Raw genomic sequence first — 18,177 nt, 5'->3', positions numbered from 1 at the left:
GCATTTACCTTCACTATATTCTTGGATTATTATGATGGATGGTTAGATTTTATGATAGATGTTTTATCATTATGGATGTATTGATGTATCATGTATGGTGGATGATTTTATTTATTTTACTGTACTTTGTATCATGGATTTGAGGATGATGTATCTTTATCTTTACATATGTATATTCTTTTAAGCCTTTCATACCCTGTGACTTGTACAGTGGATGATTGAGCATTTCGAATTAATTTGCCAAGGAGCATTCAAAACAAATGTATATTATGGACATTGGAGTTTCTGATTATTCTTTCATATGTATGTGATAGTTGTTAGAATTAGAATTAATTAAATTTAAACGTGACTCAACGTCTTGGGATCTTTAAGAAATGTAACTTGCAATGTATGTTTGTCGATGATTACATGTTATTGCTTCCGCTACTATGTGTTTGATGTGTATGTTATACTTTCTTACTTTAAAAAAAAAAAATGTTTAGAAAACTTAGTGAAACTTTAGGTTAATTCTTTTGGATCCCTTGGCAGGGCGTTACATCTGGTATCAGATCCCGAGTTTCTAGATTAGGAGCTCTGTGTATATTGGAATGCCACTAGTGTTAACTAGTTGAATAAAAATGCAGACCTTAAACTGAAACTTGAAACTAGTTGAACTGAAACAATATGTAAACTATTAGTTACCTATTTTTCATACTTCAACACTCAAAACTTCAAAACTGAAATTATACTTAAACTAAAATTATAGGTAAACTGAAAATTGAAAATATCTTGTTTGCAAAACATGTGTCTTTTATCTATGTGTTTCAGTAGTATGTCTCATGGTTATTTTAGCATCTTGTGTCTTGGCTTTTATTGTAGGATGGTATCTGGGACAATATCTTCCGTTAGAGGCTGTAGTCTTGGCCGTGGCAGAGGCCGTGGATGAGGCAGAGATATTAGTGTTCATGAGTCTATCCACAAGAGCCCCATTTAGGAAGAGAATAGGGAAGAGCATGTCAGTGAACATCAGGAAGAGAACCACGAAGAGGGAAATGCCGAATCTGAGGAGGTTGATTTGAGGCAAATGATGCGAACCCTTATCGATCGCTTACCTCCTGTTCTTGAGCAGGATAGAGCACACCAAGCAGGACATGAGCATAGACATAGATCTAGGAGTCTAAGAGGGATTGACATAGATCCATAGGATCTTCTCAGATGAAGGACCTCCAGAGGTCCAAGATCAAGCCCTTTAATGGGCAAGGTTCTGGGTATGTACCTGAGCAGTGGCTTATTGCCCTTGACAAGATTTTTTCTATACAGGACTTTGACAGTAATGTCAAAGTGAGATTTGCCATTACCAATCTAGAGTTATTTGGGGCCACCTGGTGGACTATTGAGGAGAAGAAGTTGGGCATTAACATGGGTAGTGTCACTTGGGAGATTTTCTTGGAGAGTTTTCATGAGCGATTCCTACCAGAGGAATGGAAGCAGCATAGAGCAAATGAGTTCCATAACCTGAGACAGTTCACTATGACCGTTGTAGAGTATGAGCACAAATTCTATGAGCTCATGCCTTTTTCGAGATTCAGTGACAACCCAACGTAGTTGGCACAACATTTCATTCAAGGCTTGAACAACCGTTTTATTGGGGGTGTTAAGGTATTTGAGCCTAAGACCCTCAAGGATGTGGTACATCGAGCTATCCTGGTAGAGCAGAGTGTCAACTTTAGGCAAGGGGGATTTGTGGGAGCGCCTACTAGAGCAGGATCTAAGGGCAACCACAACTCCAGTGGAATCAAGAAGCCTCCCTTCCCTAGGAGGAATCAACATTCTCAGCAGCATTCTCAACAGCAGCCTCAGCAACATAAGGGATTTTACCCTCAGGCACAGAGTGGTGGCGGTGGATCCAACTCTAGGATCAATCGCAATGCTCAACGTAATAAACAGAATCAACAGTCTCAGCCTGCACAGAGCAGGCAATCTTTTGCTAGCAGGGGTAGCCACCAGCGGTCGAATGCACCACCTATAGGGAGAGGATATGGTAGAAGCACAAGATGTTATTCATGTGGACAGATTGGACATATTGCAGCATACTGCCCACAGCGAGCATCTCAGTATTTAGGACCTAGGCCAGTAGCATCTGAGCCTACAGTCAGAAATGTAGGTGGATCTCATAGAGTATTTGCAGCGGTGGATCACCGTCAGGCAGACCATCAGGGGATAGTAGTTGAGACTACAGGAGCTATCTGAGGTACACCTCTCTCTGTATTATTTGATTTAGGTGCTACAGATTCTTTCATTTCTCTATCTCTAGTTGATAAGTGTAAGCTGGAGTCGGTTAAGTAAGATCATGGTTGGCAAGTGGAACTTGCCTCAGGCGCTAAAGTTTCCACAGATTTTGTAGTTCATAAGTGTGGACTTAGCATAGGAGGGTTTGAGACTTCAGTCGATTTTCGAGTTATTCCTCTTGGCTCCTACGATGTGGTCTTAGGTATGGATTGGCTTGGCTCTCATAGGGCTAGTATAGACAGTATAAAGAAGACCATTATGTGTCAGGATGACCAAGGGAAGGATGTTGAGATTGTGGGGATACCGAGGCCTATATCCCTACGGATGATCTCTGCTATGCAACTAAAGTGAAGCTTTTGTAAGGGATGTCAGGTATTTTCCATTACAGTAAATGAGCTAGATGAGGAAGACTCTATGAGGAAGACCCTAGATCACCCTATTTTACAGGAGTATGCTGATGTCTTTTCGAGTGAGATTCTAGGCATGCCTCCGAAGAGAGACATTGATTTTAGCATTGAGCTCACTCCAGGAGCGGAACCTATCTCTAGAGCTCCTTACCGTATGACCACTCAAGAGTTAAGTGAGTTGCGTTTGCAGTTAGAGGAACTTTTGGCCAAGGGTAGTATTCGACCTAGTGTATCACCATGGGGAGCTCCAGTGCTCTTCGTGAAGAAGAAGGATGGTTCTTTGCACCTTTGCATTGATTACAAATAGTTGAATAAGTTGACAATAAAGAACATGTATCCTTTACCAAGGATTGATGATTTATTTGATCAGATCAAGGGGGCCACAGTGTTCTCTAAGATTGATCTTAAGTCAGGATACCATCAACTTCGCATCAAGGAGGCTGATATTCATAAGACCACCTTCCGAACTTGCTACGAGCATTATGAGTTCACAGTGGTACCCTTTGGGCTGACAAACGCTCCATCAATTTTCATGTGCTTAATGAATGGGGTGTTCTGTTCCTATCTTGATAGATTTGTTCTTGTGTTCCTCGATGATATTCTGATATATTCTAGATCCCAAAAGGAACATGAGGAACATTTGAGTTTATTTTTGCAGTGCTTGAGAGATAATCAACTTTATGCCAATGCGGCAAAGTGTGATTTCTTTCAATCAGAGATACAGTATTTGGGACACGTTATTTTAGGCGAAGGTATCTCTGTTGACCCTGCGAAGATCCAGGCAATAGTAGATTGGCCTGCACCCACTACTGTGTCAGAGATTCGTAGTTTCATGGGTCTAGCTGGGTATTATCGCAAATTTGTTCAAAACTTCTCCAGAATAGCACACCCTATTACCTCCCTTCAGAGGAAAGGAAAGAAGTTTCTGTGGACAGAAAAATGTGTAGAAGCATTTCAAAAACTCAAAGAGCTTCTGACCAGTGCACCGATCTTAGCAGTACCTGATCCAGAAGGTGATTTCATGGTGTGTACAAATGCTTCCCTTTAGGGTATTGGAGCAGTTCTAATGTAGAATGGTCGAGTGATTGCTTATGAATATGCAAACTCAAGGATCATGAATTGAATTATCCTACACATGACCTTGAGTTAGCCGCAATAGTTCATGCCTTAGTGAGATGGAGACATTTCTTGTTGGGACACAAATTTGAACTACATAGCGATCATCGTAGTCTTCAGTACATATTCACGCAGCCTAATCTGAATGCTAGGCAAAGGCGTTGGATGGAGTTTTTGTGCGAGTATGACTTTGAGGTAAAGTATATCCAGGGGAAGGAGAATGTTGTAGCTGATGCTTTGAGTCGTAGGAAACATGTGATATCATCTATGACTCTTAGTGTCGATTTGAGGTGTCAGATACTTCAGGCACTCCCCACTGATTCATGGTATCTGGAGGTGTGCAGTGAGATCAATTCAAGGAGACCCTTGGAGGGTAAGTTTTCAGGCTATGTCCTAGAGTCAGATGGCCTTTTGAGACATTCAGGAAGGATCTATGTGCCGCTACTGGATGAGCTTCGCATATTGATCCTATCAGAGGCCCATCATGCACCTTACTCGGCACATCCAGGTGTCAAGAAGATGCATGCAAATTTGTGACGTTTATTCTATTGGTTTGGGATGAAGCGCGACATTGCTGATTTTGTGGCTAGATGTCTTGAGTGTCAGAGAGCCAAGGCAGAACACCAGCATCCGACAAGACTTTTGCAACCGAATCTCCTTCCTTCATGGAAGTGGGACATCATCTCTATGGATTTCATAGTAGGATTACCTATGACTCTTCGATGTCATGATGCTATCATGGTCACCGTTGATCGGTTGACCAAGGTGGCACACTTTGCACCAATTAGGTCTTCCTACACTGTAGCTTCAGTAGCTAATGTCTTCATGCGTGACATTGTGAGACTACATGGTATTCCTCGAAAGATCATTTTGGATAGGGATCATGTTTTCACTTCCACATTTTGGACATCACTACAGCATGATCTTGGAGCGCAGCTGAATTTCAGTTCAATATATCACCCAGAGACAGATGGGCAGACAGAGAGAGTGAATCAGGTTCTCGAAGATATGTTGAGGATGTACGTGATGGATAGGCAGACTCATTGAGAGGACTATCTCTACCTAGTGGAGTTTTCTTACAACAACGGGTATCACAGTTCTATTGGCATGGCACCTTTCTAAGCCTTATATGGATGCCCTTGTCATACACCTTTGAGTTGGGATAGCCTTGAGGATCGCATCCTGTTTGGTCCAGAGATGCTTCGTGACATGGAGCAAGAGGTGGTGCGTATCCGAGAGCACTTGACAACGGCACAGGATAGGCAGAAAAAGTATGCTGATGCACATAGGATAGATAAGTAGTTTGCTGTGGGAGAGAAGGTTTTCTTGAGAGTGCGTCTACGGAAGAGTCCGATCCGTTATGGAAAGGGCTCAAAGCTAGCACCTCGCTTTGTGGGACCATTCGATATTCTTGAGAGGATTGGTCCAGTTGCCTATCGTTTGGCTTTACCGCCCAGCCTTGCTCGCATTCACGATGTTTTCCATGTTTCAGTACTTAGACAGTATATCCCTGATGTTGTACATATTCTTGATTGGAATGCATTGCAGGTAGAGGACGGGCAGCTGGCTTTGGAGCCAATTCGTATTCTGGAGCAGCGGGAGTTGACCCTCAGGGGTCAAACCATAGAGCAAGCAAGGGTCCAATGGGACCCTACTGATGACTCTTCAGCTACATGGGAGGATGCATCTAGATTACGGGATTTATATCCCTATTTTTTTATAGGCTTCTAGGAGTAAGCCTAAGTCTAGGGGGGGTGGATGTAGTGCCTGCCCCTAGTCTACATTTTTGAGTTACATTTTTGATATCATTGCCAAACTCTTTTAGGCCAATTTATGTTTGATGATTAGTATTATTATTTTAGAGATTATCAGATGATGTTTACACTCAGTTTATTATATGATGAGATTACTTGGTACTCTATATTTCATGCATGTATGATGATTATTCAATGGTTTTAGTTATCAATGATGATTAGTTAGATGGTTTATTATTCCATGTGATTCTTATGGATACTTACCCCATACTGCATGTGTATGGTGTGCGTGTTGTTTTATTTATGTATGGTGTTTCTGATGTGGTTAAGGAAGGGAGTCGTAGTCACTTGCTAGTCGAGATCTACATGATGCACCACTTCCTGCCATTGTCTGTTTAGCTTAGAATATTGTGTTTTTACATGTGTGAATTTTATGCAGGTTGCAGGTACCGGGTATCGACTTCCCTAAATTGTCAGGATGAGCGTACCCTATCGCACTATCTCAATGGTAAGAGAGGGGAGATAAACTCTTAAGTTCAATCCCTAAACCCTTTAGCCAATTGTCCTAATTGATAATTAGGACAAGTATCTGAGTTAAGTACCCTTTGAATGCATCAAATGATGTAATTTTGGGATTATAACCTTTTTGTTTTGTTTTAGTATATGCTTTTCTATGTTGGGTTTTCGTATGTTGTTATATGAGTCCTTGATGTGTTTTCTATTAATTAAGTCTAATTAAAAGATTAATTAATGATTTAATTTAATAGAGAATTATTATGATATCTTTAATATTTAATTAATTGAGAAATTAATTAAATAAAAGAATTAAATTTGGAGATTAAAGTTCAAAGATAAATTTAGAACAGGATAATATTTATTTAATTTAATAATAATATATTTGGAGTTCATTTTTAAATAAATGCTAAATATTATTGTTATTTAAATTAATTAAATATGTTATCAATTAAGTTCTAAAATAAATTAAAAGTTGAAATATATTAAATTATTAAGAATTCTAGATCGCATGATCTAAGCATGAGTTTAAATATGAGAATTAAATTAAAAGATTAAATTATAGAAATTAATAATGTTATTTTAATTTCTTAAAAGTGCACATAAGATTAAAGTAATAAATTAATTTAAAATAGAAGTCAAGTGGAATATTAAATAAAGTTATTTAATAATTCAACTTAATGTGCATGAAAGTTGAATGCAAAAGAATAAGAAAAGATAATAAAGGTTAATTTGGAGTTAACTGAGTTGTGCAAAGAGTCTTCTCGGGTAAACGCACAATTAGTGCCCCGAATTGAGGAGAAATTGCTTATCACAACTTTGGGGGTTCATTTTTGAGATATACGAAGTTGGACGAGAATTTTTGGGGAGACAACTTTTGGAAGCGAATTTCAGAAGGCGAATACCAAAGAAAGATTTTCGGAAGAAGATTATTGAGAGGAGCAAATTCTCTTATAGTTCCTGGAGATTGCATAATAGCATCAGGATTAGGTAGGGTCTTGTGTTTTTGATTATCGATTAAATACGCAATTATCCTTTCCTGTCTTCTTCGTGTCTGGGGTTTGTAAATCTAAAATTCTCTGTGAGGAATACTTAAACATTACGATATTGGAATTTATCAGATGCTTGTTTATAAACTTCTGTATACATGAGATTTAAATGGGAAGGGTTGAATCTAATACCGAAATTCTAGATTAGAAGTTTGGATGGTTGACTTTATTTCTATACCAATAAAAAAAGAGAGAGGCAATTCTTTAATATATTTATACGTTTATTAAAGAGGATTTGAGTTAGTATATTTATAAATCTATATATTTATATATGCATATTTATATTTAAACAAAATTAAATTTCAATTAAAAAAAAAAAAAAAAAAAAAATTCATTATTTTTGTTTTTGTTTAAAAAAAAAAAAAAAATTATATAAAACAAAAAAAATTGTATTTAGTGGGGGGGAGGGAATCACCCCGTACCCACCCCCACTGTCGACGGGCCGAAAGTACTTGCGTTGCAGGTACTGCGACGGTAGGTACAGAGTACCTGCCGCCGCAGGCCCTGCGACCGTAGGCCTGCGACAGACTGCAGAGGTCTCTTTAGCCGACGGGCTATAAACGTATGTTTAAATATGTTTTTTTTTGGTTTTTATATTTAATTTTTATAATTTATAAAAAAAAAATTTATTATTATTTAAAATTTTTAATTAATAAATTTTTAATATATATATTTTTAATTAATAAAGATTTTAATTTTTATTAATATTTAATAATTAAATAATAATGCATTTAACATAGTTTATAAATATTAATTTATTAATAATTTTGGTTAAATATTAATAAATTAACAATTAATGGATAGATTAAAATAAGTAATTAGATCAAATGATTATTGATTAATTTAATTAAAATTAGTTTAATTAAAGTTAATTAATAATGAATATTATCTGATTAAAAAGTATAGATTTGGATTATTGATTTAATGAAAGTTATTATAGAAATGGGTTAATCGTAAAGGGTAGTTGTGAAAACCTAGTTACTTGAATTCGACATCAAATTGAAACATAAACCTTACCTTAACTCAATAATATACTTTCAGATCCAATCTCTGAGACTTTGATGTTGTCTTTGTGCTTTGAATGTTTTGGGGTTGGTTTAGCGTTGACTAGTTTAGGTTGTTACCAGAGGCTCGGGGTTGTGAATGTGATGTAATGATGATTTGGTCTCGATCTTTCTTAACCCGACCATGGTAATGTGATGAAGTGCTCTATGACATGATTGTGTTTACTGTTTGTTATTGCTTTCTAGTTTCCTTGTGTGAAGCTGAGATGTACGTATTTGAGATACTTGACTTAACCATTTTCGAGTCTCAATTAGTTATATTTGATAACCATTTTTGAGTCTTGATCAGTTATACTTGGATTGCTTTTCAGTCGCTTGAAAGGACTGAAGTGGTTGTTATGTTCTTGATGATGTCATGTGTTGACTTGACCATTTTGGAGTCTTCGATCAATATGGTAATTTACTATTGGGATACTTTCTGGTTGCTCATTGGAGAACCATTAGATTTTGTGACTTATCATTGATGCCTTCATTTGCTGATAGAGAACTGTCATGATCATATGATTACTAATTGATATTATCTGTTGCTCATGAAGAACTGATGTAATTTTGTGGATTATCTTTTATGATTTTTTTCAGTTGCTTGTATAGGACTGAGGTGGTTTTATTATGATTCTTTGATTTATGATTTCATGAGCCTAGGGTAGGTTATCTATGTGTAGAGTCAGGAAGTGGCTTGCAATGGGGGTCAGAGCCCTAAGAGTCTGCCTTGAGAAACCCGTTGTAAGTCATTTTTAATAAGTGAAAACATTTACACTAAATGAGAGAAAATGAACCTAACAAGATAATTGCATGTTCTCTCCCATGCCTTGAGTGCTAGTACAGGCTAGGATGGGGTAGAGAGGACGCTTGGTTACGACCTTGCATTCCATAGTAGGCCTCGTCAGTACGAGAGGATACTAGTGGCCGCAGGATCAGTAGGGACCCGGGATTCCTAAGGGATTGCTTGGGTAACTTCTACGTGACTTTTGCGATGACACTTTCCTGCTTGCATATTAGGTTTCCTACGTGTCTTGTGGTACCTCTAGGATTTAGATGTCAATCTTTTTAGGAACCCTTGAGTTAGCATACTTATAGGATTTCCTAGGCTTAGAGAGTATTTATGATTATAGGTTTTGTTATCCTATTTGGGACTTGAGACTATCTCCTCAGCACGGTGGGAGTGGACCATTTAGCTTCCACGTGGTCGGGTGGTAGTGCTTTTACTCTTACCATTGAGATCTGTTCCTTGGTCACCATGGCTGGAGTTTTCGTGATTGGCATTTACCTTCACTATATTCTTGGATTATTATGATGGATGGTTAGATTTTATTATAGATGTTTTATCATTATGGATGTATTGATGTATCATGTATGGTGGATGATTTTATTTATTTTACTGTACTTTGTATCATGGATTTGAGGATGATGTATCTTTATCTTTACATATGTATATTCTTTTAAGTCTTTCATACCCTGTGACTTGTACAGTGGATGATTGAGCATTTCGAATTAATTTTCCAAGGAGCAGTCAGAACAAATGTATATTATGGACATTGGAGTTTCTGATTATTCTTTCATATGTATGTGATAGTTGTTAAACTTAGAATTAATTAAATTTAAACGTGACTCAACGTCTTGGGATCTTTCAGAAATGTAACTTGCAATGTATGTTTTTTGATGATTACATGTTATTGCTTCCGCTACTATGTGTTTGATGTGTATGTTATACTTTCTTACTTAAAAAAAAAAAAATGTTTAGCAAACTTAGTGAAACTTTAGGTTAATTCTTTTGGATCCCTTAGCAGGGCATTACATAACAAATAACTTCTAGAATACCATTGTTGAAAGAATATAGAAGAAGCTGGTAGGATGGAAAGGGAAAATACTCAGTAATGCAAGGAAACTATAGCTACTCTCAACGACTCTCTAGGGCATCCCAATTTATTTCTATCCTTTTTAAAAATAAACCAAAATATGGCAGACATAATTGAGAGAATACAGAGGAATTTTTTTGGGTCAAGAATGGAGGAAAAGAACAAGTTAAATCTTTTCAACTAGGAGGATGTTTTCAAACCAAAGGATAAGGGTGGTTTGGGAGTGAGAAGACTCAGGGACCTGAATAAAGTCCTTCTTGCCAAAATTGGATGGAGGCTTGGAGAAAACAACATAGATTGGAGCAAGATCATGAAAGCTAAATACTTATCTAACTCCCTATTTACTCATAATCTTTTTAATAATGACCTCCCAGGAGGATCTAGCATTTGGATGAACATTGTCAAAAGTAGAGGAATACTTAGGGAGGGGGTGAGAGGGATTACAGGTAGTGGGTAGAACATCAAGTTTTGGGAGGATAATCAGACTGGTGGGAAACTGCTGGCTTACAACAAATTTAGAAGACTAATAGAAAAATTGAAGGTAGAGGTGGAGTTGAGAGTGGAAAATTATATTGATCATAGAAGGAAGTGGAAGAAATTACGAAAAAATATTTTTCCTCTAGAAGATATTCAACTGCATAAAGAGCTTGAAGAGTTGATGAAAGCTCAAAGGTTCCCACTTCTAATATAGGAGGATAAAGTTGTGTGGGATATAACTTCTAGTGGCCATTTTACTATCAAATCTTCTTACAAAATTCTCTTTTGTAAGAAAATTTGTCCCACAACATGGCATAAAGTTTGGATTAGCAATCTTCTTCCCAAAATCAACTTCTTCTGGTGGACTATTCAACATGTTAAAATAATATCATTGGACAATCTAAAAAAAAGGTGTTTCTTTATCACAAACAAATGTTATCTCTATAAAGAAAAAGAGGAGAGTATCTCTCATCTATTCTTTGAATGCCTGTATGCTCTAAAGATCTAGTTTCTGGTGTCAGAGAAATTTGGACTATGTTGGGTGCTAAAGGAAAATATGGATTAATTTGTTGAAAACTAGGATTGTCCCTTTTATCACCCCAAGATGATATTTTTGTGGAGAATTGTTCCACCACACATTTGCTGGCACATATGGAAGGGAGGAAACAATAGAATTTTTAGGAAAGAAAAAAGGCATGTGGTGGTAGTTATGGGAATTATGGAGAAATTGCTAAATGAAAAATATAATGATTACCAAATGTAAGATACCGAAGGAAGAACCAGGAAGGAAAGAATACCAAATAGCGGAAAGATGGGTTATCCACTATAACTTTAATCAATTTGATAACTCTAAGGCAATAAAGAGACAAAAAACAAGATGGAAACCACCAACAATAACTCAGCTTAAATTAAAATTTGATGGTTCTACAAGAGAGGGTGTTGGGGTAGTGGGTGGAGTGTTGAGGAATGGAAATGGTGAAGTGCTGCTAGTCTATTCTAGGAAAATAGGTGGAGGAAGTAATAATATGGCTGAAGCAATGGCTCTACTCTGGGGTCTGCAATTGATTAATTATAAAATAAAGGAAATAACTATAGAAGGTGATTCTAAATTAATAATTGATATGGTGAAGGGAATCTCTTAGCCAGGTTGGAATATCCAAAACATTATCATGGTTATTAGACATATCCTAAGTGGGATGGAAAAAGTCCAATTACAACACATATACAGGGAAGGTAATATGGTGGTGGATGTTGCTACCATGGGGTTTGGGTTAAAAGAAATGATGTGTTGGAGAAGCATGGATATTCTGAAGGAGGAAATTAAGGCACTGATTTGTAGGGAAAGAGGGGTGACCAAAAATTGAGCTTAGCTAAACAAATAAAGATCAGTGCTAAATTTGGTAGTATCATCTCTAGGAAGGCAAAGCTCTCTAAAATTAAGAAGAAGTACAAAGAAAAAATGACAAGGTTCCTTCGTATGGGTTTGATGATAAAAAGAGGCAATTTGAGGCAAGAGTTGTTCTGCAATTATGGTAACATAATGCGAAATGTTAAACACTTTCTTTTTGAGAGTATGAAAAAAATCATTAAGGATACTGTCAAGGATTTTAGGGATGTTAGAGTTATGATGCAAAGTATGGATGAATCCCATAATGAAAAGGTATGGGATTTTGAAGCACGTCAAAACCATGCTTGTAGGATGATTAAAGATCCTAGAGATGTTATTTTAAACCTCCTAGTGCTGTTATTGATTAAAAATATCCTCGTTGTCAACAAGCTTGAGGGTAAGAAGGCTTAGATGCAAATTACTAAGATTGGGGGGTCAGGGATCAATGGAGAGGAAATGGGTGGTGATCTGAATTGATTAGAGCCAACAAAAATAGAATATTTTAAGGACAACATGTCAATCTAGTTCATGCTAAAAGAAGGGGGCTTTATTCCTTATTGTAGGCAATGGTAGGTTACGATGAAAATTGTTCTCTTCAATTTGTGAATGGGTGGAATGACCATAGAGTTACCATAAATGGTATCATGTTCCAAGTAAATGAGCAAGTTATCACTATGGCTATTGGTTTGTCCTCGAAAGGGAAAAATGCAATAAGGTTACAAAAATGATAGATGAGGCCAACATGAATTGCATTTTCGTTGATAATGAAAAACCTATCCACTAGAGGGGATGCTTTTGGAGGGATAAGCTATTGGCTCCTTGGGATGATTTTTGTCTGGTGATCATGAAGTACCTCAAGCTCAACGGTAGGTTTGTAGTCTATTATTATTATCACTTTCCTCTTTGGAACCATTTTAGAAATAGAGACCTTATTTCTATTATGTTTTTTCTGTTACATTCCCTTGAGGACATTATTAGCAATGTTAGGGAGAAGAGAATTAAGGGTAATAATTTCACTATCATTCACCAAGGTCTAATTTTTAGACTTTACCAATTTCATCCATCCCTCTATCCCCCTAGGGTCATTGTTATTGATAATCAAAGCCACCAACAAAACTCCCCTATGAGTACCAGCATTGGAACTAGAATCCACATGTCACACCCTTCCCCTAGTAAGGATAATAAGAAAAAGAAAAATCCAGACTTGGTAATTTAATAGAAGGGTGACAAAAAAATCAAAATTGAAAAGCTAGTGGAGGTGGATCTTGGGGATTCAGAGGAGGAGGGAGGAAATGGTAGGAGAAGATCGAGGAGGCTAGCCAAGTCACAAGAAAGGTATAAACAAAATGCCAATAGATTTAGGGTTGAGGAGGCATAGGAGGAGAATTTTGAGAATAATGGGAGAGAGCTAGAGGAGGAGAAACATTTTGACTCCAAGAGAGAAAGGGTGAATGAGGAGAAATAAAAAAGTGAAAACTTTGTTGATAACACTCGGGTGTCTCTTGGCAATATCAAAACCACTGAGACTACTCATGTGTTGGCTAGTTTACCTTGTAGCCTATCACCTTCTTTGAGGATAGCAATAAGGTGGAAACCTCCCCTATCACTATCTCCTCTCTAGCTAAGGAAAAAACCAATATTTTTGCTAACCACCATGTTTTGTAGAATGAGAACCAGCCATTGACAAAAATTAAGGAGGCGTCTAAGAATGTGGAAAAAGGAAATAAGGAGGAGGAGGAATAGAAAGAGAAGAATGCACATATGAAGAAAAGGATCAAATTTTTAGAGGATGGGTTTTACTCCTCTAAAATTTCCTTGAAGGTTACCCATGCTGCTGCAACTACCCTTTAATTATTGGTGCAAGAAAAGGATGAGGTGGGGCTGGACATGGAGGAAACTAAACTCGTATATAAGTTTCTTGTTGAGGATTGGGCTAGGGTGCTTCTTGCTAGGAAAGGAAAAGATAAGGATGAGAAATAATGTAGAGGTCTCTAGAGGTTTTTAAGCCCTTTTTTGTTTATATGTTTTTGTAGTTGTCTTATTTTCTGGTTTGCAACTTATTCTCAAACTTGGGTTGGCTTGTTTATGCAAACAATTATTATGTTATGAACAATCATAGTATGTTTAATACTATAGTTTTTAGAATTAGTATAGATGATACTCTGGTAGTTGTGAATGATTGTGTGTTGTTATTTGGTTAGTAGTTGTTGTTATTTGTAGTAGTGGTTGCTCTCTACTTGTTTCTGCTGGCACTGTGCTGGTTGTCACCTTTTTGGTTGTAAGGGTTGACTCCCTTATTTTGGTCACTTATTATTTCAAAAAAAATAGTTATAATTTTAATCTTTAAAATTATGATTATTGTATAATGATTTAATTATAAATTTTAATTAAATATGTATGATTAGTTTAGTTATCTTTATTTTACCAAATTTAAAGAAGTGACATAACTTTATCTCTTTTATCAAAATCAATTTAATCATAAATATTATATATATGTTATTATTTAGTTAACAAATGACATATATTTAATATATTGATAAGCTATAATTTTAATCAATTAATTGAATATTTAAAGCAAAATATAATTCTAATAAAAAAGGAAAAAGAGTTTATTATTTAATTTGATAGCTCTTACTCCAATAAAGTATTATACCATTTTCTTGCATGTGTCCTATTGAGTGGATTCTTAAGAATTCTAAATGAATGTTATAGAATTAGTCTTAAGACTAAAACATATATATATAGGTATAGGTATCAAGGTTCATTTATTTTTGGGTCTAAAAAATGAATGGAGTACCTTCCTACATAATAGACATGGACTTCTATCAAATTGTAGATGATATAAAATGTGAAAGAAAATCAACAAAAAAATTGAATTGAGGAGGTAAGTGAAAGATGCATGTGGTTAAAGGACAATGTATTTAATTGATCTGATATACCAGATTTAAGGCACTATGGTGAAGGATTTAGATGCTTATGTCAAGATCAATGAGGTGGTGAAAATCTTAATACACACCATACCCCCTGACAAATCTCTTTAATGTTATAAATTTGCATTTCACACTCAAATAATAACATATGTATGCCAAATGCAATTGATAGAAATTATGATGTTAAAAATATGTACTTTGAATTTAGAGATTATTAGCATTGATGGAAAGTATCTATCAACTACCTAGCGAAATGTTAAATTTTAACCCCCAGTGTCCAGCTACATTTTCTGTCTGTGCTGAAAATAGTTTGCATGGCTTTGTAGATTAGCAAATTTGATGGCTTTCTTAAATACCAATGTTTCTCTGTACCATATGAAGCTAGTTTAAAATATCCTTCAACTCTCTTGCATGCCACTTTTTATTTATGTGTTCTCATGGCTCATTTCCATTTCCTCACTTTGAGGGTTTTTGTTCCTCCATACTCATTTGAATTATTTTATGTGAATCATTGCCTATTTGGATTTAACTACTATGAAAATTAAATTTCCTATTAATGGTTGCCTATTTGAGTTTCTCAACTAGGAGATTTTCCTCTTTAGTTGGAGCTCTTGCAGCGATAGCCACGAGAACCTTGGTGGAAAATTTCCTCCTCTCAAACCCTTGTATCTTTCTTCCATTGTTTTAGTTGATTATTCTTTAACTAATTGTTGACAGACCTAGCTTGAGCTCAACATGGAACCTTGCATAAGTTGAATTGACAATAAGTGCAAACAATGTAAAGTCTATTTGAATATTAAGATTCTTGATCTAAAGGTTGAGGGAGCTTGAGTAGTTTTGATTAGTTGTACATAACAACCATAGACATTTGAATCAACAAATTTTGTAGGTGAGACTTGACCATCTGAAGCCATATGTTTAAGATAGAGGTAGATATAGAAGACCAAAGCTTGAAACTAGAATATCACTACAATCTTTGCTCACCGTGCTACTAAAGAAGCTGTAAGACAAATCGTGTTGGACCAGTTCCAGAGTTCCCTAGAAGTCTCTAGAAATATTTTTTTTTTGGAATTTTTTAATTTAGAAAAATAATAATATCCTTAGGAAAAATAAGCACAACCAATTAGAAAAGACAAATTATTGACTAAATATTAATTTAAAAATTACGCTAGTTTTGAACTTTACAAGATGCATAATGTTTTCTCTAAAATTTAATTGAAATGAGAAACTGAGAACATTAGTAAATAAATAGGGACTAAAAAAAAAAAAACTAAATAAAAAATAAACTAAACTAAATTAAAAAAAAAACTAGCCTCACTTACTAATAACTCAACATGCCCCTACACCTACCTATCTAAGTCTACCCATTTGCCCACTTGACAAGTGGGCTATCCCTTCTTCCTAGGAATTCCTCCCAAGGGAGGCATGTGATCCCAAATTAGGTTGGGGCACACTTCAAGTTTACAAGCCCCTATGTGGATGATGGTATGCATGAAGGGAGACCAAAGCTTTTACATTAATAAAGATTAAGGAAAAGTGTTAAAAAAAATTGAATTCTTAACCAAAGCCCAAGGCAAGGAGGTGGTTGGTGATGATATGTACACATGGCAGAGGGGTGAGGAATTCCAACACATGGAAAGTGGGGGAGGTGTTAGGAAGTGAGTGGGATAGTGGGCTGGGTAGGTGCTTTGGTGGGGGGGGGGGGGGGGGGGGTGGTTTAAGGGAGATGGGTACTTAGGAGTTTAGGAGTAGGATACATTTAATGTTTTTTTTTAAAATTTTGTTTTCTGTTAATTAAATGTAGTCACTAAAATCTAGCATGGGTCCTTGGGGAGTTGAGGGTGATGGGTGGTGTTGGACCCACTCATCTCATCCAACATTAAATTTTTATTATACATTGGGGTTAATTGCCATAAAGGAATTTGTTTAAATATTTGAATTAAAAAGGGATATATGCGCAAGTAGGCATTATAAACACATATACTATTGACTGTTGAAAAGTGGAATATTGTATGGGGTAATTTAATTTCTTCCCATACAATTTCTAGCATCTTGTAGGTGCACAATTTTGGTGAAACTTGAAAATACTTGCACAGGTTTATTTCCAACTTTCATATAATGTATTTGAAGTATTTGAGCAAGACAAATCCACAAAGTCCAAAGAATAAATGCATGCAATAACCTATCATAGAGAAGAAAAAGAAAAGAAGAGGTAGGGGTTTTGCTCTGAGAATATACAAAGTTTATAATCAGAAATGAATTGGATGAGAAAAATTACAAAAGATCAATCCTCATGGAAGGAGATTGAAAACCTAAAAGGGGTTTCTAAGAGGTAAATGACATGTAATAATTGCTAATTAATTATTTAATGGAAATGCAAAGTGCATAAAGTGGAATCTTAAGAAGGGAGTAAAGGTAATTTAATAAATGAAATTAAAGTAACACTTTAATCTAACAACCCCCTTAAGATGAGCAAAAATGTAGTTATAAACAATGTAGAAAAAGCAAGAAAACTACAATGCAATGCTGAAAGAAAATTTGGGACCCAACAACAAGGCCCAATGAGGTACACAATCACAACTAAATCTCTATGAAATAGAGAAATAGACAAAACCTAGCGAGAAAAACTCTACTCCAAAAAGAGATAACAAGAAAAGAAGGAAGGAAGGACTCATCACCGAGACCCCCCAAGGATAACTTCCTTCACCCCAAGCATAGAATGCAACTATAGATATTGTAGGGATGCAAAAGGTTTAGTAAAGATGTCTGTAGAATGCTCAACAGTGGGAATGTACTCCAAGCTCAAAGTGGCATCTTGAATTAGATTCCTAATGAAGTGCATGTGAAGCTCAATGTGCTTGGTCCATTAATGATCAACTAGGTTATGAGAAATGTGTATAACACTTTTATTGTCACACCACAGAAAGCGGGGACTATTAGGAGGAAATTTACACCAACAAAGGTTGAAAAAACCCAAGTGTTGGTGGAAATTTTGACCAATGAAGGTGGAAATTTCCACCAACAATAAGGTGTAATTTTTTTTTAGGAATTTTATAAAATAGTTCACATGTCTTGCCTATGATATGACATTTTACATGCATCCTACACTCTCTCATCTGACTAATGATGGATTACGCAAAGTGATTTGAAACCACGATTCTAAAAAACACACAGAATCAAATCCAAAATGAACTTGCACTACAAATGGATTATGGAAATCTAATATTGTTAATTTTACATGCATGTCTACCAAGACAAATATATGTTTAAGTTGTGATTGTCCTCATAGACATGCATGCAATTTTACCAATATCATATTTCCACAATCCATTTGTAGTGTAAGTTCATTTTAGATT

General features: G+C 35.9%; 1 pseudogene; it reads right to left on the bottom strand.

The window, feature by feature from the left end:
- Positions 1-18,177, bottom strand: part of LOC149534492 (histone-lysine N-methyltransferase, H3 lysine-9 specific SUVH6-like) — a 51,153-nt pseudogene that overhangs the window by 30,291 nt on the left and 2,685 nt on the right.

This window comes from Cupressus sempervirens, chromosome 10, assembly GCF_028749045.1.
Source record: "Cupressus sempervirens isolate cs-2001-9-10 chromosome 10, ASM2874904v1, whole genome shotgun sequence".
Lineage (NCBI taxonomy): Eukaryota > Viridiplantae > Streptophyta > Pinopsida > Cupressales > Cupressaceae > Cupressus > Cupressus sempervirens.
Note: the sequence above shows the minus strand (reverse complement) of the source record. Positions and strands in the feature narration are given on the sequence as shown.